General features: G+C 38.3%; 1 long non-coding RNA gene across 1 annotated transcript in view; it reads right to left on the bottom strand.

Annotated features, from left to right (window-relative positions):
* Positions 1-348: 348 nt before the first annotated feature.
* LOC124962462 (uncharacterized) overlaps positions 349-22,322 on the bottom strand; it is a 50,075-nt gene continuing 28,101 nt past the window's right edge. The window contains exons 2-5 of the long non-coding RNA XR_007104482.1: positions 19,166-19,270; positions 9,477-9,624; positions 2,436-2,608; positions 349-477 (exon numbers count right to left, since the gene is read on the bottom strand). This is a non-coding gene — a long non-coding RNA (uncharacterized LOC124962462). The remainder of the gene's footprint in view (positions 478-2,435; positions 2,609-9,476; positions 9,625-19,165; positions 19,271-22,322) is intronic.

The following is a 22,322-nucleotide window of genomic DNA, read 5'->3' as shown; positions in this document are numbered from 1 at the left end:
CCAGATAGATATGTGTGCTGTATTTGTCCTAAATAGGATATAAGTGGTACTGGCTTTCTTCTAGAGGCTTTAATATTAATTTTATTGCAAACAAAGAAATTAAAAGAAAGAAAATTGAAAACTTACTTCTTCCTGGGATTTTTCTCTTGCAGTGTTCTCAGAGGTTATAGCTAAGGAACAATAGAGCTTAGTGTCCAGAAATGATAACAACAGAGTATAATGTTTAAGTATCAGTTAGACGAAGATAATGACATAGCTCATGTCAGGTTTTTTTTTTTTTTTTTTTTTTTTAATACTTCAAAGGGAAACCCTGCCTGACTCTTCTGCATCAAGCACTGCAAAGGTCATTGGGTCTTCCCATTTCTCCAGGATACAAAGATGGGCTACAGAAGCACCTGCGCCCTTCCAGAGTCTTCTTCAAGTGCACACGTCCACTCCTCAGTTCTCCCATGACATCCTTTTCCAGGCACTGTATACCTATGTGTATTAAATAATTTCAGATAGAAAAACTGATAAGTTAGTGCTGTGTATATAAACTGATTTTCCCAGCTTTGCTTAGGACATGGTGCTCACTAGAGGAATGGAAAGTCAATTTAAAACAATAAATAGGGAAAGCAGAAAGAGTAAACAAAATGTGGAAGGGTGAGGCTCATTCTGACAAGTGACCAGGCAGCTTCCTGTGAGCCCTTTAAATAATGATGTTTTTTCAAAAATGTTCTTCCCTATTAATTCCTTGTTTTTTTTTTTTTCACAATCCATTACATATTTATTCTTACATGCTTACAGAAAAGGAACTTCCTGAAAAAAATGTAATTAAAAGTAAAAATAATCGACAACTTGAATAAAAACTGTCTTAAAGTTATTTTCAACCTAAAAGCATTGGCTACTAAGAAACTTCAAGCATAGTTCAAGGATGACAAAATAGCAAATATAAATATTGTTAAAATTTCTGTTTTTAATTCTTGACCTTAGGAAGTTCACAACCATTAGAATAACTTCATTCAGAATTACTTAATTTTTTATATTGGAAACACAGTTATGTATTCCTCAGATTATGATTGAAACTCCTCTCTCTTTTAGGAGAATTCCAGGGAAGAAAGGACTGCGGGATATGTAGTTAAGTTCCTTTCCTGCTGCTCGCATACACATGCCTTAAAACTCTTTGTCAAGTGGCTTGGTTTCATGGTTACTAGGCAGTCCTTAGCAAATTATGTTTATTAAATATATATATATATTTTAATTGACACATGGTAATTATGCCTATTTATGGTTCCTATTAGTTCTTAGTTAGAACGTAGACCAATTTTGTTTGTAAAGATGCTGATAATTAGGTAGACACAAATACAATGGGGTTTATTTTTAAAATGCAAGAGATACTGTTATTCCCATAGTCTTAGTCTCTGAAAAGGGGCATCTTCCATTAAATTTAAAAATAAGAACTTCCTTCATATCCATGTAGATTTCTAATCTACAAATTATATCATTAAACTAGGACCTTCATGCATTGTATAAAATATAAGTTGATTTCTTCATTAAGAGTAATTTAAATTTATAATAGAATAATAAGTTACAATTTACAAGTATCTTAACATGCTTTATATATTTTGCACCATCAATATGCTGACTATTGGTCTGTACTATCAGTGTTTTCTAAATTGTGTGTACATTCCATAGCAGCAGTCCACATTTTACTTTTCTCTTTTCCCTATAGCTCCCAACTTGGTGTTATGTGCAAAATTAATGCTTAACACATACTCAGTTAATTGAGTTATGTGACTGTGTGAAATCATAGGTTGACAAACCTCAGATATATAGTCGTAGAAATTCAAACTCAATGGTAAGAGCGTGGAGAATCTTGAAATGAAATCCTTGCTCAGAAACATACAAGCAGTGTGACCCTGAGTAAATTACTTAGTTTCTCTGAGCTTCAGTTCCATTAACAAAATGAATATAAATATAAGTATCTTTGGCTTCTGGCAAAGATTAGAGGTATGTGATTTCAAGTGGCTTGTGTGGGGCTGCCTGGGGCCCTGATCCTGGATTCACCATACTATTCCCACTTAACATATGAGGTGAACAAGGTTCATTGCTGTGTGGTCATGCAGCCACGAGGTGCCAGAGCCGGGTTTCAACTCCAGCTTCATCTGACTTTGAGAACTTCACATTTCCTATATTGTACTTGCTTTTTAAAAGGTCATGCTCAGGGTAGAAAATGAGTGAGAGGGGACAAAATGAAGACCGGGTAACATGGCCATGACCCACAGTAAACCCTGTGTTTGTATACAACCATACACAACCACTGAACCCCACCACAAGTGCTGTAGTCAGACATTCTCTATTCTATTCCATTTTATTTCAGGTTTAAAAAATTATGATTATCGTAGCCTGGAAGATGTGACCTGGGAGGTGTTGGGGTGCATGGGACATTTACTAACCTTAGTTGCTGAGCTCCCAACTTTTCTGTTGCCTCAGTTTCCTTATGTGGTAGGGTTCCTTGCCCTGGGAACTGTCCTGGGAATGCGATGCTCACAAAGACTGGGAAGATGAAATTTGCTGAGAGCTACTGATGGAGCCGCTCAGAATGATTCTTATTTAAATTCAGGAGTTGCTGCAGGAATGAGAAAGATTTGAGGGAGAAGTGATTACTAGACTAGGTGACACTGAGGAAAATTCCATGGTGTCTAGAAAACTTAGCTCTGACCCAGGGTCACAGAACTGAAGAATCAAACTGCACTGACCAAACTGAAATGAGTACCTGACCACTATTTCAAATCCAAGAGGGCTGCTAGAGACAATATGTAGCAAAAGAGAGAAGGTGTATTCCAGGTAAAGAACCCAGGTAGGAGATATGAGGAGTCTGGGCAACCTAGAGCATCTTAGAAACAGACTAAATATCTTTCACCATCCTGAGGTATATGTAAATAACATTAAAGTAAATTCCCACTGCATTTGACAATGCAATTCACTAAGTGCTATTCATATAAAACTTTTCTCCACTCTGGTTAAGTGTATGGGGCAAGGCAGGCTTGCTTTAGTATATGTGTTTTCTCCCTTGTTGAAAATATTTTCAGTGATTGACCTTTAGAAAAACAGGAAAAGCTGCCAGTAAATGTCTCCATGTTGCTACTAGTTTTGGTCTGACTACTTTTTTGGATTTTTATTATTAAGTTTTTTTTTTTTTTTTTGCTATACTGGTAATTGAACCCAGGGGTGCTCTACTACTGAGCTATATCCCCAGTTCTTTTTTTTTAAATTTTGAGGCAGGGTCTTGCCATATTGCTGTATGCGGCTTGGAACTTGTGATTCTCCTGCCTTAGCCTCCTGAGTCACTGGGATTTCAGGTGTTAGCCACCACACCCAGCTAAGATTCTTTTAAAAGTTTATTATGATCCACAAAAGTGATTTGACACTTTGCTAATGGGTTCAGACCCACGTTTTAAAAAATTTTTAATTAGGCAACTGTTATAGTAGTCCTTGTAAGAGATGATGATAGATATAACTAAAGTAGTAGCAGAGGAAATGAAATAAATAGATGTAATAATTATTGGAGAAGTAAACTCAATTTATCTTTAAGGTTTCTTGAAGGGAACAGAAAGTGAGCAGGTTCCCAGACTGGGTAACCTATTACCATTCATCTGGTAGGGAACACTGAAGGAAGAACAATTTTGATGGAGAATGGCTTCTACTTTGAGAATTCTGAGTGTGTGATGCTCAGATATATCCAGATGGATGTGTCTAGTGAGCAGACATGTGATTTGGGGATGAGGGGAGAAATCTGAGCTGCAGGTACAGATTCTTCAGCAAGAAGATAGTAGCTGAAGTCAGGGTGATGGATGAGTACCTAGGGGAGAAGTGAGAAGAGTGGGTCAAAAGTGGAACCCCGAGAATGAACCACAGGAAAGGCAGGAGAAGAAGGAGGGAGAGAGAGAGAGAGAGAGAGAGAGAGAGAGAGAGAGAGAGAGAGAGAGAGAGAGAGACTCCCAAAAGGTAGAAGATAAAAGAGAAGAGTCTTTGAAAACTACTTGTAGTTACCAGTGCTTATAAGAGCACCCATAGCCAGTAGCCCTGGGGCACAGTAGGGTGTGGATGGAGGAAGCATCCACACCATGATGTGATGATGTGATCACAAGAAATGATGTGATGTGAAGTGAAATGATGTGGGGGACAATGATGTAGAAAGGAGTAGGTGGGAGAGGTTGTCCCAAGACTAGGCAGGTCTCCCTCTGCAGACAGGTTTCTTCCCCTGTGAAACATGAGTGTTGAGCTAAATGATTTCTAAGGTGTTTAATTCAGATCAGAGAGTAGATGGGTGGAGAATAAGGGAAGACATGAAAATTACCCATTCATTCATTTATTCAACAAACATTGACTGAGCTCCTATGATGTTCAGCAACTATTTTAATCACAGGGACATCCTGATGAATCAGATGGACTATGAAAGCAGTCATCATAGCAGTGGAAGATGACCAGAAACAAATAAATACTTTGTAAGAACTATGAAAAATAAAACGGGCAAAGGGGGGAATAAGAGTAATTTGGGACAGTCTTTCAGTATCTAAGAGGAGCTGGATGAAGCAAGGATGTTCTAATGTGTAGGGTTGCTGAAGAATTTCCTGGAAAGAGGGACCACCAGTGCAAAGGTCTGCACCAGAGTGATGTGGTAACTCTGAGAAATAGGAGGAAGGACAAAGTTAAGTGTAGTCAAGCAAGGAGAGAGTTGTAAATGATGAGTTATTAGTGGAAGCCAGACCTGCTTGGGCCTTCTTGATGGTGGTAAGAACTTTGGAATTTTTTTTGCAATTGGGAAGCTATTGGAGGACTTTGAACAGCTGAATGACTTGATTTGAATTACATACATTTTATGTAAACTTGGTATTAAATCCAGGGGCATTGAGCTACATTCCCAGTCCTTTTTTTTTTTTTTTTTTTTTTTTTTTTTATGGTACTGGATATTGAATCCAGTGGTGCTTAACCACTTAACCACTGTGACACATCCCCAGCCTTTTTTATTTATTTATTTTTTGAAACAGTTGCACTAAATGCCTTAGTACCTCACTAAGTTGCTCACTGCCTTGAACTTGCAATTCTCCTGCCTCAGCCTCCTGAGTCACTGGGATTACAGGCATGTACCACCACTCCAGCCTGGTTGTATCTTTGAAAGTTCACTTTGGTAGCTGTGTAGACCATAGTCAAAAGTAAAACAGGGAATCTTGGCAAGGATCAATGGTTTCAGTAATCCAGGTGGGGAAAGGTGAGGGTTGGCTCATATCACCTTCCCTTGCCTGGCATTTGTGAGGCCCTGGGTTTGATTCCCAGCACTGCAAAAGAGAGAGGGGGCAGGGGAGGAAAAGATTTATTGTGACTCATGGTTCAGGAGTCTCTAGTTCAAGATCAAGTGGCCCTATTGCTTTGGGTCTCTGCCGAAGATGAGACATCTTGGTGGGAGTACATAGTGAAGCAAAATGCTCACCTCCTGAGCCAGGAAAAAAAGGGGAAGAAACTGGGGTCTCACTATTCCCTCCTTGGGCACACCTCCAGTGAGGTAAGGACCTTCTACCAGGCCCCACCTTTTAAAGGTTCTGCCACTTTCCAATAGCACCATCCCAGAGACCAAGCCTTTAACAAAGGGATCTTTGTGTGACACTTACAGAAACATAGCAGAGGTAGTACTAACCTTAACTGAGCACCTACCATAGCTAGGCATAATGCCAAGAATTTTATATGTGTTTTTTTTTTTTTTTCTCATTTGAGCGGCCGGGGATTTGAACCGCGGTCCTTGCGCATGCTAGGCGAGTGTTCTCCAAAAGGAGCTGTTTCTTCAGCTCCTATATGTGTTAATATTATTTCTACAACCAGTCCTGTGAGGTAGGTGCCATTGTTCTGTCCATTTTACATATGAGAAAACTGACACAGAGAGGTAAAGTATCTCAGCCAGGATCATGTAGGTAGTAAGTGTTAGAGCTACAATTCAGACCCAAAAATTCTGCCTCAAGAGCTTGCCTGCTTAATATTGTGCTAGATAAAAATCAGGATACATTCTGAAGATGCAGCTGACAAATTTTGATGGGTTCAATTTTGTGTTTGAAGGAAAGGATCATAATCAAGGAAGACTCCTAAGGCATCTGTGTGACATTTACTAAAATGGAGAAGACTAGGCAAGAGAGTGGAGATTAAAAAAATTCTGCTTAGAGGGATAGGGATGTAACTCAGTGGTAGAGCACTTGCCTAGCATGTGCAAGGTCCTGGGTTCAATTCTCAGTATTTCCAGTACTGAAAAAAAAAAAAAAAAAAAAAAAATCTGCTTAGGACACATGGAGTTCAAGATACCACCTAGCCAGGTGGAGACAGTAGCAGGCACTTCAAGTCCTTTGATACCTGAAATTAGGGAGCTCTGTCTGAATACAAGGTAGAAACAATGCAGCATTATGTTAGAGAAGTATTCTGCTGGGACCAGCGTTTATCAACTTTTTCACATATTCTTAGTTAAATGAAATTCCAATTTGGGGAACTGAGTAGAATGATTTGCTAATATAACAACAGCAAAGTATCTAGATCAGCCAGAATCTCACTTGTATCAGGAATCAGAGCAAATTTTTGAAAGCTCCCAGAACATTGTCACTTTAGATCTGATGCAGGAGCACCACATACCTGTAACCCTTAACTACCTAGAGTTTCAGAGGGCAAATTCTCCTAGCTTAGAGAATTAAAGTTAACTTTGATGTCACCTCCCTGCTGGTAGGTCACCAAACATTGCTTGCATAACACAGGATTACACAACCCCAAACCTGCTCAGACTTACAAAATACTGTCCCCTTGTTCCTGCTGACCCTGACTTCAGTATTTGATTTTTTACTTCATCTGACCTCAGATGATACAGCTCTTTTGGGCAGGCCTTCAACTTAAGATTCAATCTCATTCTCTTGCCTGACAGAAACTGCTGATACCTGTGCACAGCTGGAGATCTACTGACTACTTTGTGCAAGATACTGTGCTGGAAAACACTCTTTCTTGATTAGCATGGTGGTTCCACAGGTGAATATGGTTTCCAGCATTCTTCAAACTATACATATAGATATTTCAATTTTTTTAAAAAATTAAGAAAAGAAATTTTTGGTGTCAGAGAATTAATCTTTGGTCCTTATTTTTCTGAACTCTTTGCTGCATTAAATATTGTTGACCTCTCCTTTTTTGAAACATTTCCATTCCTTTAAGTGTATTTAAAAAAAATTTTTTTTTTAAATTTTTGGTAACTAGGATTAAACCCAGGGGTGTTTTACCACTGAACTACATCCCTAGCCCTTTTTATTTTTTATTTTGAGAAAAGGTCTTGCCAAGTTACTTATGGCCTCACTAAATTGCTGAAGCTGGTCTTCAACTTGCTATCCTCCTGCCCCAGCCTCCAGAGTTGCTGGAATTACAGGCATGCACCATTGCACCTGGCTTCTCCACCACCTTTAAATGCAACCCTGGTTCTCCTCTTGCTTCTTCAGGTGACCTTCTATAGTTTTCCTAATCTCTCTATAGTTTTGCTAATCTCCAGCATCCTCAAAGTTACCCATTCCTCAAGACTCTCCACTCTTCTCCTTTTCTGCATTTTCTATCAGACAATTATATCCACACCTACATTTTCAATATTCTTGTCCCAGCAGAAAGACGAAGTTTCAAATGACTGATGTTCGTTTTGCTCAGATGCCTACCTAGAGATTCAATCTCAAAATGTCTTAAAATAAACCTGTTGCTGTTGCTAAGTAACCTTTCTGGTGATTTTTCTGTTTCCCCAAAATGGCATCACTTTATAAAAATTAAATCCTGAAAACACTGAAGTAGCCTGTACATCTTTTTTCTCTGCACCTCTTGCTAATCTTTTGATGATTTTTAAAATCAATTAACATAATATTCTATCTCTTACGTTTAATTTGTACTCCCCCCCCCAATTTTTCCCTATTACCCATTAGTCAAGTCTTCATTCTCTTAACACTGACCATTTAAAATTTCCCAAAGAAGCTCACTTAAATCCACTTTATGGACTGCTATTAAAATATTCTTCTTATGACTGTGTTTCTCTTCTACTCAAAATCCTTCAGTAGTTCTCATTTACAAAAAGAAATAAAGCTAACTGACGACCCAGCATTTGAGGCTCTTGGTGCACTGAATCCAATCTCCCTTTCCAAGTTTACAGATACCATTCTGTTTCCAGTAAGCTGTGACCAATCCAAACTCACCCACTTGCTGTTTCCTGAAGCTTGCCTGCTTTCCTCCCCCACTTTTGTGTACACTGCTCACCTGCATTAGCTACTCCAATCAAAACCCCACCCATCTCCCAATGTCCAGTCAGATTCAAGTCACAGTAGCCAGAAATGAGGGAAAAGGACTTTTGCAAGAGATTGGGTAACTCTATATGTGCTTTTCATATCCTAAAATACCTGGTAGGGTGTCTAAAGCAAACTAGGTTTTCAACCAGTGTTGGGGAAATGTCATTGAACTGTAGATATACCTTGTTTTACATCTCTAGTAGAGTGTTAGCATTTCTTTTTTAGAACTTTTTTTAACCTGTTAAAATTATGTTTAATTCATGAATAATTTTCATCATAAAGAAGAAATCAAATATTTTATGAAAAGTTAAAGAACTCGAGCATCTCTGGTCCAGTTCTCTATGGAGAGGATCATTCTCAGCTATGTCATGTACATCTTTCCAAACCTTTCTCTGAACATTTGAGCTCCTATATAAATAAGTAGGTACATGCACAAATGATGAATTAGCGTATACTTTGCGATAAGAACACTGAATTCCAAATTTAAAACCAATTAACAAACTAAAGGACGAATGATCTCGCTGATAAGCGGATGATGACATATAATGGAGGGAGGGAAGGGTTAGCGTTAGGTTTAGGGTTAGGTTTAGGGTTGGGGTTAAGGAGGGTGGCAAGAATGGAGGAAGGAAGGACTGTATAGAGGGAAAAGAGGGGTGGGAGGGGTGGGGGGAAGGAAAAAAAATAACAGAATGAATCAAACAACATTACCCTATGTAAATTTATGATTACACAAATGGTATGCCTTGACTCCATGTACAAACAGAGAAACAACATGTATCCCATTTGTTTACAATAAAAAAAAAAATACCCTGGAAATTAAAAAAAATAATAATAATAAAACCAATTAACATGGGTACAAAATATTCCTGATCACCATCATTCCTTTAAAACATTTTAATTATGTAGATTCTTAATAATAATATGAATATAAGGGGCATTTATTCTGCCACACATTTTATAAGTGTTTCAGGAAAGTTTTTTAATTCTTAAGTTATAAGGCACCTCCTATTATCATCTTTATAGAAGTAAGGTATGTACCTAGGGTCACACTTCCAGTTAATGAGTGGAACATCTGGAATTCTTATCTAGGAAGGTTGGCTCCAAAGCTTGTATTCTTAATGTCTGGTTCTGCTGTCCTGTATCCTATCCACTCAGGCAACTTACCTGTGATTACTTCTGTGGCGTATCCTCATGGCCCCTCCTCCATGATGGGGTAGTTGCTCCATTCCTGGGCTCCGACCTTCCTCACTGCTCAGGCACTTCTGACCACTGATGATGGTGCTGATCTGATACTCAGTTGACTGAGAAGAGCCTGAAGTTAGACAACTATTTGTTTATACCCATCCTTCCCAATAGTATAAGCTCTTTGAGAGCTAGGACGACGTCTCTTTTGTCCCTCACATCTCCCAGGCCTGGTAAGTAGGCAGCAGGTAAATGTGGAAATGAATTATCTACAGGTAACAAGGAGCTTCTGAGTTAGTCTTTTCCCCATCCCAAAAATTAAGGGGTATTTGTGGAAGCCACAGGGGGGAGGAAAGACTGATGAGAAAGAGCTAAACTTTCTTTCTTTCTTTCTTTCTTTTTTCCAGTCTCCTAGGAGATTGAACCTAGGAGTACTGTACTGCTAAGCTAAGTTCCCAGCCCTTTTAAATTTTCAAGACAGGGTCTCACTAAAATGCCCATGCTGGCTTTGAACTTGTGATAGATCCTCCTGCCTCAGTCTACCTGGTAACTGGGATTACAGGCACATTACCAGGCCTAGCTTCTCTGTGCATAGCTTTATTAAGACCATGATCACATTAACTGAAATTGTTGATGGTTTTTTTTGGTTCATGACATGCTGAGCAACTTGAGAACAGTAGTCATATACCTCCTTAAATTTGTGTCCCCCAGATTTTCCAGTGACTTCTAGGCAGTAGGTAGGCTCAGCACATCCCCTCATTGAATGGAACAATGAATAACTCCTGTTGTTAAAGTTACTGAAAAGTTGATGAGTAATGAAAAACGGAAGCTCTTAATGACTGATCATCCAAGAAGCTAGTAAACAACTGGTTTCAAGGTTGATTGACCAAATCTTCCTGCCACCCTCAAAAGACATACCTTGATATTGTCAAACATTGTTTGTATCAAACATGTAGAGTCTATATCCCTAGTGACAGAAAATGTTCTCAGTTTCTCAATATATAATAAAAATATGAACTGGTTAAATCTAAAAGTCATCCTTACTGCCCAGAAGCAATTTTGAGTAATTTAAGTTATATTAAAAATATTATTTTGATGATTATCTAATTAACATCTTTTCAAAGAGGAAATGGAAACTTATTCCACTTTTAACATTTTTAAATACTAATTTTCATCAGTTTTAATTTTATTATATACCATCATCTAGAGTCAGAACCCAAAAGTTAAACACCCAATGTCATCATTAGCTATTTTAGGAAGTAAATGTAAGTTACTTCCAAACTTATTCTTCCTCTTTGTTTTCTAGCTATCTCCGTTGGCTAAATAACCCAAGCCAAAACATATTTTCTTGATTTGTCCCTTGTCCCCTACATATACAGTTGTCCCTCTGTATTAATTGGAGAGTAGGTTGTAAGACCTCCCTGAGATACTAAGATCCTAAGATGCCTAAGTCTTGTGTACAAAATAGTGTAGTATTTGCAGAATAACCTATGCATATCCTCCATGTACTTTAAGTCATCTCTAAATTACTGATAATACCTAATCCAGTAGGTGCTATGAAAAATGGTTGTACTGTATTGCTTAGGCAACAATGCAAAAGGAAAATGTACGTGTTCAGTACAGATGCAATTATTTTTCTGAAGATTTTTGATCTGCAGTTGGTTGAATCCTCAGAATACAGAACGAGCAGGTAAGAAGGGCTAATAGTACTCTGTAATCAATTCCTGGTGAGTCTAGTTTCTTAATATCCCTTGCATCTGTCACTTCCTATATCCCCATGTGATCCTCTGATTTCAAGCAGGCTCTTACTATCTTTTTTCAATAAATTCCTGCTTTCCCACCCATCTCCAACAATCCTTCTGCTACGTGCCACCATAGTGGTCTTTCAGAAACATAAATCTCAGGGGTGGTGGTGCATACCTATAATCCCAGCTATGTGGGAGACCAAGGCAGAATTCAAGTTCAAGATTAGCCCCGGCAATTTAGTGAGACATGTCTCCAAATAAAATAAAAAGGTCTGGGGATGTAGCTCAGTGGTAGAGCACCCCTAGGTTCAATATCTAGTACCCCCCACCACACACACACACACACACACACACACACACACAAAAGTCATAGATCTTATAATATGTCTTAACCGTACCCAGGTTGTTTGAGGCTCAGTAGCTCCTGTGGCCTGGAATGCCTTCTGATTCATTTGTCCCATCCTCTCCTTCAGACAGGCTCTCCTACATTAGCCCTGATTGACTTGACTATTTCCCCTGTTTTGTCTAGGACAATCCCATTTTGACTCCTTAGTTCAGCATATTTATTGACAGCAACCTTTTGGTCATTCTCAAAAGTTCCAGTGTGTTTTTTGCTAGGGCGCCATAACAAAATGCCACAGAGAATATGGTTCAAACAACAGAACACTATTTTCTAACAGTTCTGGAGGCTGTAAGTTCAAGATAAAGATGGAAAAATTTGTTTTCTTCTGAAGCCTCTCTCCTTGGGTTACAGATGGCCTGGCCACCTTCTTGCTATGTCCTCACATGCCATCTCGTAGTCCTTCTTCTTCTTATAGTCACCAGTAATAATGGATTAGGGTCCTAACATAATGACCTAATTTTAATGTAATTACCTCTTTACAGGCATATGCAGTTGTCCCTCAGTATACACTGCAGAACTAGTGGCAGGACCTCCAGCTGATACTAAAATCCTAGGATGCCCAAGTCCTGTATGTGAAATGATATCGTATTTGCATATAACCTACATATACTCTTCTGTAATAATTTAAATCATCTCTAGGCTACTTGTGATAACTAATACAATGTGAATGTTATGTGAATAGTCATTATATTGTGTAGGGAATAATTATAAGAAAAATTCCTGCATATGCTCAATATTAATACAATTTTCTTTTTGAATATTTTTGATCCCTGGTTGGTAGTATCCATACATATGAAACCCCTGATACTGAGGGAAGGTTATATATTAATGTATAATAGTTCATGAAATCTAAACTATTGTTTCCAGGAGTCACCAAAAATCAAAACATTATTTGCTCACAGAAATAAGGATAATTGTCTTATTCTTTAAAAACTGTGGTTTTTGTCAATGATGTGATTGGGTACTTTTTTAAAAGTTTCCTTTTTGGGGAGAAAAAAAAAAAACACTAGGTTTTAACTGTTTAAAAGAGCTATGCAATTCCAAGATTTATGTGACTGTAATCAGTCAATTGTAATTTAATTTTTTTGTTTTGAATTAGGTCTTCATTTTTTTTTTTCCCCGAAAGAAGAGATTATGGAATTGTTACACTCAATGAACTCAGCCAAAAGCTGATCCTCTCTGCTATCCATCATGGACGGGAAAAGAGAGAACTGAGACTGGTTCTTACACAAAATCAAGTTCCCTATTGTAAAATAAAGAGTGTATCCTGTCAACTTGTTCTTTTTCCTTCAAAAGTACTAAATATTATTTTCCTTTTATACAATACATCACTGTTATGCTACTCTTGCCTTATCTTTATATAACAATAACAGGATACTACATTTCATTGTATTTAGTGTTTCAAATTACTTTTGAAGAACATCTATTCTCACTTAACTGCAATGAGAGGATTCTTTTAAGTATTAGAGTGTTTATTTTATTTTATTTTTGGTGCCAGGATTGAACCCAAGGCGTTATGCATGCTAACCATGTGCTCTACCACTGAACTACACAGAGTCCAACATGTTTATTCTTTTTTTAAACATTTTTTTTTTACTTGTCAATGAACCTTTATTTTATTTATTTATATGCGGTGCTAAGAATTGAACTCAGTGCTTCACCCATGCTAGGCAAGTGCTCTCCCACTGAGCCACAACCCCAGCTCCCTCAACATGTTTATTCTTAACTATAATAGGTAGGGAAAGACTATTTGGAAGCCTTTCAGCTAATCATGGCACATAGACAAATAAGGAGAGGAAACTGACATATGAGGATAAATGATTTACCTTCAGTGACCCAACTGACTTTGATACAGTGCTTTGATATCACACCAGATTTTTTTAAAAAATCAATATTACAGGCTCTATTGAGTGGGGAAATGGATAGGAGTAAGAGGCTACATGTCTTAAAATGACAAAGAATTTTTTGGGTAGAAATGATTTTTAATGATTACTAAGGGACAAAAAGAAAGAAAGAAATTTTATTATTGAAGTCCTCTTTCAAAATAGCTCACTAAAAAGAACTTGTTTTAAATCATAAATATTGAAAAACACACATTTAAGAGGAAGATTGCAACTTAGTGAGACCATGTACAATGTAAAAATTAAAAAAGGACTGGGGGATGTAGCTCATAGTAGAAAGGTTGCCTAACATGAACAAAGCCCAGGTACAGGAGAGAGAGAGAGAGAGAGAGAGAGAGAGAGAGAGAGAGAGAGAGAGAGAGAGAGAGAGAGGAAGAAGAAGAAGAAGAAGAAGAAGAAGAAGAAGAAGAAGAAGAAGAAGAAGAAGAAGAAGAAGAAGGAGGAGGAGGAGGAGGAGGAGGAGGAGGAGGAGGAGGAGGAAGAGGAGGAGGGAAGGAGGAGGAGGAGGAAGGGGGAGGAGGAGAAGGAGGAGGAGAAGGAGGAGCAGGGAGGAAAGAAAAAGAAAAAAAAGAAGACTGAATCACTTTAATAATCAGTTCCATTATTAATTTATATGACTAATTGAATTACTTAAAAATATATAAAGTCTAAGTATTTATACTTTTTTGTTTCTCCTACAAAAACTAGTACATTCTCTAGTTCTACCCACTATAAAAGAAGTTTCATTGATATTAGTAAGATCATCAAAACTAGGTAAAACTTAAGCACAGAAAATAGTATTTTCTTTCAATTCTTGCCCGTATGCTGTATTTGGTAGAAGACAAAATCTCTTCCTTATGTGCTTGGTAGTCATACTGCTGGGTTATAGGAATTCTGGGCATAGGGAGTTGTATCCAAAATCATCAGCATGTTGATCCACTATCAAAGAGTTTGGCTGACAGAATGAAGGAAGCCATGGCTGAACTGACAGTACTGAAGAACCGCAATGCAGTGAGTGCACATGAAGTGCCTTTAATTCTATCTCGCCTCTTCTGGAATCTCCTCTTTATCTAGAATTCTGTTTTTCACTAGAGTCTTTAAATAGCTAAGATTTCTTTTTTATCACTGCATTAGCTTCCTACAATTGCTGTTTGTAACAACTACAAACAGTGTCTTACAGTACAATTTATTCTGCTATGATTCTGTGGGTTGGAAGTCTCAAAATGTTTTATGGAACTAGGATCAAGGTGACAGGACTGGTTCCTCCTCAAGGGGAGAGTCTGTTTGCTCCCTTTCCTGCTTCCAGAGGCTGCCTACCTTCGATGGCCCTGGGCATTGTTCATGAATCATGCTGACCTCTTGCTTCCGCCATCACACATCCTTCTATGACTTTGATCCTTCAGCCTGCCTCTTATCAGGACCCCTATGAATACATGGGATCCTCCCAGATAATCTGGGTTAATCTTCCTGTCTCAAGATCCTGACCTATCACATGTTCAAAATCCCTGTGCCATGAAAGCATCATATTTAGAGGTTTTGAAGATTAGAATGTGGACAATTTGGTGGTGGCGGGGGGACATTACCCAATCTACCATGCACTTATTGACTTGCCTATTTTTATTCTACTGCATATATTTTGTACATTTATCGTATCATAAGGCATTATAACAAACAATACGGTTTGCTTTTGTTTTAAAAAACAGTCTATGTAATTAATGACCATTGTTCCTTTTTTTTTTTTTTTTTTTTAACTCTGCCAATAGACAAGGCTTGTGAGAAGTATGGCTCAAATTCTATCTACAGAAGTTCAAGGGGGAAAAAATCCTCCTTCTCCCCCTGCTCTAACATCTAGACTGTGGTCCCACAACTTTGGCTCAGCCTCTGTGGGCCTCCTGCTCCCTGTCATAGAAACAGTTTTGGTAAGGCAGTGGCAGTAAGGGTCCAATGAATTTCGTCTATATTTAATTCCATTTCTGTAGCTCTCAGAAAAACCTTGGGTTGATATAATTTTGTTTCTTTAAAATCATTTTTGAAATGATTGACTGTAGCCTGGGGGGTCTCATCATAATTATGTATCATTAATTGTGCACAAAAAATAAATCACAATAACAGAGTAAGCATTTATTAATCTAGGTCTTTAACCCCATGTATACAGCTAGGGCCTATCCAATGATAAATGGTTCCCTAATGATGGTTGTGAGACTCACATTGCCTTTTGACCATCACAGAATGATTTATGTTTTATTTGGATATTCAATTTATTTTTTTAACTGACAGTACCAAATATGAGCTTAACTGTCAGTCAAATGTTTGATCAACTGGAATGTTCTAGCCTTTTACAGTGAGATCAACAGAAATACATTTAACAATTCTGTCACATAGGCCACAAGTTAATTTTCCTAATGCAAAAGACTTGGGTATTACCCTCCAATCTGGAGAAAATACCACATTCAAAATATATTCACTATGCAGGGGAACACAGCGTTAGTGTTGAGCCTCCTCGATGAGTAATATTTTACCCACAACACTTGCTGAACATCGGCCATGTGCTAGCCTCTTTACGAGGTGCTGGGCACAAAGAAGAATAAGGCTCCTGGCTCCTTCTACTATGCCTGGCAGTGGCAAGAGGCACTCAACAAATGCTTTCTGAATTAATGACATAATCCCTGCCTCTAAGGAGCTCTATCCTGTGGGAAAGACCGACACCTAATTGGGGCATATCGTGTGCCCAAAAGAGTGAATCAAGTGAGGGGAGTGTAGAGAGGAGCTGCTGGCATGTTTCAAATGCCTCCATGAGTCCCAAGGTGGTGTCAAGGGCACCCTGTCCTGTCCAATGACGCCTCCTGGCTCTGTCAGAATCGTTATTCAGGCCTCCCCGTCCAGGCCCTCCTGGTGAAGCTTGTGACACAGTGTTTGAATTCCTATTAATAGGCCTCGTCAGCTCCTGGGCAGATTGCGTCTTAACATCAAACAGCCAGAATCCCCAACAATGACTTCCTGGCGCAAAGCCAAGACTGGAGCATCAAAGCCATATTCCTCACAAATCAGCTCCACGTGATGATAAAGAAAGGCATTGGGATTCCAAACCAATTACCCCATGGTGAAAGGCATATTCTTCAAGGACACACCAGGCTTTATTTAAAAAACAGTAAAGTTGCTGAGGCTAGGCCTAAAATGTCAACAAGGGGCCCAGCAAACTGATGAGAGGAATAACCAGAAAAGGTTGCATAACTCATGCCCATTACACCAACCTGAGGAAGTTCAAGAAAAAGTGTGCTTAGGCACATTTTTGTAGTTTCTGGTGTGAGCCCCCACCAGCAAAACTGCTAGAACCTCATTTTGCCTGGACCTGTCTCACAGAGTAGAAGCACCTGCTTTTCAACTCAGATCTGGGCACTGACATTTTCTGTGTGATCTTAGACAAATCATTTCCTAAGACTTAGTCTCCATTTTTGTGAAATGAGGGCTACTGTGCTCTACCTTAAGTTTGTTTTATGGAAAATAATGGTATGAAATAGTTCAATGAATTACAGCTATTGTTAATTAGAGCTACTATGCTAAGCACTATTAGAATTGTTTTAATCCTCACATCAATCCTATGACATAGGCAATTTTTTACCTTCAATAATAAAGTGAGACTCTAATAAAGTGTTCAGGACCCCAACTGGTGAGAGAGGTAGGGAGAGAAGATTCAAACTCAGCACTGCCGACAACTGTGGCCAGGCTCTCGCCCACAATGTGACATCTGCTTCTCTTCGACACCTTGTTCCTGTCTGTGCTGCCATGGCTTCATCATTACTGTGTTCACCTGGTTCACTGGACAGTCCACCTAATGGACCCGATTCCCATGGAAGACAAATAACAAAGAACCTCCCACAGGAATCCCCATTGAGTTAGCTCAGCTTGGAACAAAGTATTGCATTTGACTCAAGCAACACATAGCGTATGCCTTAGTCATCAGCAGCTAAGCCATTAATAAAGCATATTGGAAAAAGGACTGACTTTGGAGAGTCTGGAATCTGGTATTTAAGTCCCAGATCAGAGATCATGAGCTGTGTAAATTTAATCAGGCATTTAATCTCTCTAAGTCTGTTATACTCTGAGTTAATGTACATGGTTATTCACTTGGTTTCACCTCAGATCAGCACGTGAACCTCTCTATCCTCTAAAAGTTTACTGCCTCCTAATAGCTGCATTGCCAGGACTCTTTGCCATCTGGCCTCTGCTTGGCTTAATGGTAGATCAGAGGGTGGGCAGTAAGACAGTAAAATAATTCTACCCTCTCTCCCTGCATTTGTACCATGTCCTTGGCAGCAGCTGGGTGGCTGTTCTTCCTTGGCTCTGGCTTCTCCTTTGGTTCTGAGCAACACTGTTTCCACCCCTTGTCCCTGTCACTCAACATCCTTTGTTTGCTCTTCGACCTTCCTACAACCTCTGTAAGTAGCCCATTCCTGAAGTCTCTTCATCAATCCCTCTGAGTAAATTTTATTTCTTACTCAGAACCTGACTGGTACAGTACAGAAAAGGGTTTCAAAGCTACAGAGAACTTTCTATAAAAATACAGGTCATCAAACTACAATTGTCTATATTATTTAGCCATATCTATAGATATGATGTGAGCCCCCACCATATCTATAGATATGGCTAAATAATACTATATTTTGAAGTTTAAAAAATCTTCTCGCTTATATCTAAATGTTTTGTCAGTTCAGAAATAAAAAATTAGAAACTGGTGATCAAGGTTATGTTGAATAAAGTATACCTGGATCTGGGTTTTCTTCCTCTCTATTAATTAGAAAATAGCCAGAAAACTAAATGGTTAACAGAAAAGTTTCCATATGAAATTAAACCCTCCAGCCTGAAGTACCTAAAGTAAAAAATTAAGTAGATATTGATTTTGTACAGCTCTAAATGAATGTGCGTGCATCTATTTATACACACATACACACGCATGGCATTTTTAGTGAAAAGACTATGACAGTTGCTCCTACACACAGCTATTACATGACTCATTTTATTTCTGCTATAAGTATCTCATTTTGGAGGTAGGAGTTGATATTCATTGTAGAATTGATTTGAACATTAGCAGTTTTTCATAAAAGAAGTCTTGATCTTTTTATAATTGCTTCTTTAAAATAATGGATTCTTACAAACTTTTTATCAATACATTAAGAAAAATATGGCATACGCATTTAAACTGTTTTTGTATGCTGCAGAGTGAACTTCCAGATGGCTCTTAAAGAGAAAGAAAGTGAACATATTTGCTATTTTCAATATATGTATACATATATATATACACATACATACACATCTATCTGTCTAATAATTATTTAAATACATACTTCAACCTATCTATGGGTAGATATATATTAGGGTTCTTTGGGTGAAAGCAACAAAAACCATTCGGGCAGATTTAAATAACAAGGAATTTTGCTGGAGGCATATATGGGGCAGCTCAATTAAACTTGAGGATCTAGAGCACAGGAACTAATGGAAGATCTCTTCAGGGCTCTGCCATCAGAAAATGCTGGCTACAAGTACTTTTTGACCTTGAGTCACCCTGCTCAAGATCCAAATCCCAGGAGAATCAGTCTGACCTGGTTCAGGTCCCAGGCACACCATTTGGCCAAAGGAGTTGGTTACCTGATTGGCAGTCCTGGCATGTGGGATGGAGAGCAGTGCTTTGCCAGAGGAAGAGTAAGGAAGAGTAACAGCAGGACCAGGACAAGTGGGGGCAGAGTTTCTGGGCTGGAAAAAAGCAGATTCCATCACAGAATTGTTTGGAGCATTTTATGACATGAAGATATTAGATATGGCACATTTTCTTCCTTAAAATAATTTCCACAAATTGGACATTGGGACATGTAAGAATATCACATGAACCTAGGGTTGAAAAGAGTCCACAGAAGTGGATTTTAAACATTCTGGTTAAAACTTCACTTTCTTCCCCCAGATTTCTGTAAGGAGGGTGCCGCTGGAGATGCTTTCCCTGACACCTTCCTCCGGGGCTCAGTTAACACATTTGGGTAAGGAGTGGCCAGGGGTACACAGCTACAGGCAAGTTTTCCTTTCTTCAGTAAAACTGAAATTGTATGAACAGCAGTGAAGACTAGTACCCCTTATTCACCCTGCTACTTATAAATAATTTTTTGGATTTCAAAAAACTTTGGGATGACAAAACAAACACAAAAATCAGTTGTCAAGCCCGGCATGGTGGTGCACACCTGTAATCCCGACGGTTCTGGAGGCTGAGGCAGGAGGATCACAAGTTCAAAGCCAGCTTCACCAACTTAGTGAGGCCCTAAACAACTCAGGGAGATGCTGTCTCAAAATAAATTTATTTTCTTTTTTTGGTATCAGGGATTGAACTCAGGGCACTTGACCACTGAGCCACATCCCCAGCCCTATTTTGTATTTTATTTAGAGACCGTGTCTCACTGAGTTGCTTAGCATCTTGTTTTTGCTGAGGCTGGCTTTGAACTCATGATCTTCCTGCCTCAGTCTCCCGAGTTGCTGAGATTACAGGTGTGCACCACCGCACCTGGCAAAATAAAATATTTTTTAAAAGGGCTGGGAATGTGGCTCAGTGGTTAAGTACCCCTGGGTTCATTCCCTGATACTACCACCACCAACACAAACAACAAAACAAAGCGGTCCACAAAAAAAAAAAAAAAAAAAAAAAATCATTAACTTCATCTGTGCTATGCAGATGATGCATGCTTTTTCAGATCTGTTTCTTCATCAGGAAATTCTTAGGCAAATAGAAAATATTTGCCCACAGGAGCAGGAATTGTGTCGTTATCATTTGCTGCCATCACTTCTGCACTCGATAGAGACTTTTTAGAACAAATAGATCCAATAGATCCATAATTTAGTGAATATACTTGCAATTTTTTTAAAAAAAAGAGATTTTATATAAATGGTCATTTTTTTTTGTAGAAAGTTTCTTTAAGAAGTGTGTTGTTTTTGCTTTCTGAGTATGAAGATCTTTGAAACTTTTAGTAAGAAAGAAAATATATTTCAACCACTTCCTCCCCTTTCAGATTTAGATTGGTTAGTTTCATCTGCTTCTAACATGTGGTATAATATACTAATTTATTATGGTCATTGTCCATCTTCTCCTGTTAGAAAGTAGGCTGCACAAAGATAGAGACTTGTTTTGCTTATTCTGGGTTTCTAGTATGTGCTCAATAAATATTTCAAGTGGATTAATGTGATGTAATTTGCTTCTTATTATATTCATGCCTAGTTGGATGTCTCTCCTACTAAAATGGATTTTCCACAAGGTCAGGGATCTTTCTCTACTTTGCTCACTGATGTATCCCAAGTACCTTGAAGTGGGGCTGGTATCCTTTTGTTTTTTGTTTTTTCTTTTTTTTTTATTATTGTAAACAAATGGGATACATGTTGTTTCTCTGTTTGTACATGGCGTAAAGGCATACCATTTGTGTAATCATAAATTTACATAGGGTAATATTGTTTGATTCATTCTGTTATTTTTTCCCTTCCCCCCAACCCCTCCCACCCCTCTTTTCCCTCTATACAGTCCTTCCTTCCTCCATTCTTGCCCCTCTCCCTAACCCTAACTCTAACCTTAACACTAACCCCTCCCACCCCCCATTATGTGTCATCATCCACTTATTAACGATATCATTCGTCCTTTGTTTTTTTGAGATTGGCTTATCTCACTTAGCATGATATTCTCCAGTTTCATCCATTTGCCTGCAAATGCCATAATTTTATCATTCTTTATGGCTGAGTAATATTCCATTGTATATATATATACCACATTTTCTTTATCCATTCATCAATCCTTTTGGTTTTAAATAAATATTTGATGAATAGATGAATAAGTGAGTGAAGTATTTTAATAAAAACCAATTCATTTCTGCCCCAGAATTGTAGAAAAATAATTAGAAGTTATTTGGAATGTTGCTAAATTGAAACATTAGCATAGTATTTTCTTATTAAAGATACCTTTGAAAAACAATAGGTACCTCTCGGTGAGGTGGCACATGCCTGTAATTCCAGTGACTCAATGAGGGTGAGGCCAGCCTCAGCAATTTAGTGAGGCCTTGAGCAACTTAGTTTGATCCTGTCTCAAAAAAAGAAAAGAAAGAAGAAAGAAAGAAATGGGGCTGAGGATGTGGCTCAGTGGTAAAGTCCCTCTGGGTTCAATACCCAGAAACTCCCCCCCACCAAAAAAGACTATGGACTGCCAAACACAGTGATGAATGTCTGTAATACCAGCAACTTGGGGGGCTGAGGTAGGGGGATGGCAAGTGTGATGCCAGGCTGGACTATTTAACAAAACTGTCTCAAAACAAAAACCAAAAAGCACTGGGGGATGTACCCCAGGGGTAGCACCCAGGGTTCAATTCCCAATAACAACAACAAAAATAAATAAAATAAATAAAGTAAATAAAAGAAAGAAAGAAAGAAAGAAAGAAAGAAAGAAAGAAAGAAAGAATTATTTGTCCTAATGGATCATATTCTTAGTAGTTGTAGAATTCTCACAAGATCTGAGCCTCAGTGGAACCTATTTCATTCCTGGGAGAGTTCCAAAGTAGGTTCTGGATGAGTTTTTACCTTTTCAAGTTCATAAATCAAAAAGTTATTTACAGCATTTAACAAAATTTAAAATTTCCTTTAAAACTGCATTTTCTATACCAAATTAAGTTTAAATTGTGTTAAAAGTGAGAGCCACTGGTGCCCTCATTCCCAAAATTAGTTAACTTGTTGAGAATAATCTACCAAAAATACAAACAGCATCAGAGGGAAAAGCAGAGCCAGAACCAAG

Source organism: Sciurus carolinensis, chromosome 1, assembly GCF_902686445.1.
Source record: "Sciurus carolinensis chromosome 1, mSciCar1.2, whole genome shotgun sequence".
Classification (NCBI taxonomy): domain Eukaryota; kingdom Metazoa; phylum Chordata; class Mammalia; order Rodentia; family Sciuridae; genus Sciurus; species Sciurus carolinensis.
The sequence above is the reverse complement of the archived record's forward strand: the minus strand, read 5'-3'. Positions and strand labels throughout refer to the sequence as shown.